This window comes from Schistocerca piceifrons, chromosome 1 (assembly GCF_021461385.2).
Source record: "Schistocerca piceifrons isolate TAMUIC-IGC-003096 chromosome 1, iqSchPice1.1, whole genome shotgun sequence".
Taxonomy (NCBI): Eukaryota; Metazoa; Arthropoda; class Insecta; order Orthoptera; family Acrididae; genus Schistocerca; species Schistocerca piceifrons.
This window is the reverse complement of record NC_060138.1, coordinates 803,204,667-803,207,139: the sequence shown is the minus strand read 5'-3', so window position 1 is coordinate 803,207,139 and position 2,473 is coordinate 803,204,667.

The window sequence follows — 2,473 nt, the reverse complement described above, 5'->3', positions numbered from 1 at the left end:
TACTGGTTCTGATGATGACTCACTAGAGTCGAAATCGGTTAACTGTCACGAATCCAACATAAGCGTTCAAAACATTTGTCAAAAGTATGCTTGAAATAGTTCGAGTGGTCCAGTTTGACCCCGTCGAATTTCCTTGAACATATTGTTTTTAATGGATAGAAATCTTCAGAAGTAGACATAGCTTCGCAGATACTCCAAAGGAGTGTTATGGGGCCATTACTGCTCACAACATATGCAAGTGACTTAGTGGGTAACGTGAGAAGCTCCATGAGGCTACTCGTGAATGATGTTGCTGCAACAGTGATATCTCAACGCTGCAAAATACAGGATGATCTACAAAGGATTGACGCTTGGTGCAAGAATTGGTGAGCTGGCCCCCAACATAAACAAACGAAACGTACTGTGTGTAAATAAGTGGAAAGCACTGTTATTGTTTGACTACACCATTGGCGAATAAGCAGGCAAATCAGTCCCATCCATTAAGTATCTGTGAGGATGCGTCGAAATTTTTTGAAAGTACAATTGCCACATAACACTGATCGCGGGAAATTCATACGCCAGGATGAGATACGCTGGAAGAACTCTTAAGTAGTGCGCCCACAAATGAGGTAGCCTCCAAAGCCCTCATTCTACCGAGAATTGAATACTGTTCATGAGTGTGGAATCCTCACCGGGTAGAAAACGGTATGCTTGTCACAGGTTCATTAAAAAGGATGAAAGCCTCCAGAGATCCTCATTCAACTTCATTGGCAGACGTTCAAGGCAGTCGTTTTTTATCACGGAAAAGTCTAGTCAAAATTTCGAGAAAGTACGTTCCTACAAGAATCAACCAATATAGCTAGTCTCGCGAAAAGACAAGAAATTTTAATCAGACTCTAGCTCTTACCACGATTTACCAGCAGTCGATGTTTCCTTGCACCACTCGTGACAGGAAGACGGAAGTAGGGTAACAAGAGTGCTACTCCAAGTTCCCATCGCCATACGCCCTGAGGCGGCTTGCTGGATAAAGATGTAGATTTAGACGTAGAAAAGGTCTTAGTATTCAAATGCGACGAAATAACCTGTCGACAATTAAGGATCTCCCAAAAAGGAAAGAAAAAACAGTTATATACCACAACTGGTATAATAAACAGTTGTTTTTAATCAATGATTTTGCGACATCTGAAAAAGTTTCGCGATGACGGTCGCTCCCAGGGAAGGGCAGCATATACTGGCTCCTGGCTAATATGCGACTCCAAGCATACACTGGAATACTACAGCCCTAACTGGACTGAGAATCAATTCACTATAGCTAAACTGGAGAAATATATAAAGAATAGCACGTTAAACATACCTCACACGCTGTTTTAAATCACATTTTGCTTTTCATTTGCATGTGACATTATTTGATTTGGTCATAATAGATCTCTTTGACGCCTACCATACTAAATAAAAAAAGGCGAAAACTACAAGGGTGGAGAAGATTGTATTTATACCGAGAAAGTATCAGTTATTTAACGAAAATAATATTGTTCTTTGAAGATGACCCTTTTTGAAACAACCAATCGTATGTTAAGGTGCTACAAAATGTCATCAGGTGGTCAACCTAGACAAAACCGTATTACTGACAGCGAACACCGTTTCAAGGAATCAAACGTAATTCCTTCTCATGTGAATAAAGAACTGAACTTATAGGTGAATTCAGGTATCGGAAAATTTGGTTTTGGTACTTTTTACTCTCACATGACTGCGGGTGGTTCACAGATCTGCAGCTCAAATTATACAGACAAAATCTTTGAAATAAAATAAGAGTAGAAATTCTAACAACCAGACCGGCAGAAGAGATGGTGATGTTCCGGTCGGGGAGTTTATCTGTGCAATCAATTTATAGATGACATATATTGCATCGAATATGGAAATATACAAGATTTTTTAAGTTTTCGGCTTTTGTCCCTCTATCAAGTTACATAATAATTCTTTAGATCTAGTTTCCTTTATAAAGATAGATATGTACCTAGTATAGAAACTTAACAAGGAGCAACCATCGTCTGACTGTTTAAAAGTCTGCAAGGAGACAACACTGTGTACGTAACTAGACAAACAGCAACGAACTAATCAGACTGTTGTCTTTCAACCATTGTCAATACGTTTGGCGGTACCACTGAACATCAAATGCCAGTCTTAAAATATCATACCCTTAGATATTTGTAAAATGCATAACACAACAAAATACTCTAGAAAAGCGTTTATTTGCAACATTGTGGAACAACGTATTCATAAGCGTACTCACTGCCTTCAGTAACTATTTTCACCTCTTACGTGGTTTATGAGTCCAAGAAAGACATCAGCCAGCTGATATGAAGGGCATGCCATATGTATATGTCAGGATTAAATCACATGGCCCTTGTTGTACATATGTTTTTACAGTTATTATTATTATTATTATTATTATTATTATTATTATTATTAGCTGAGTAAGGTGTCGTATGCTCAC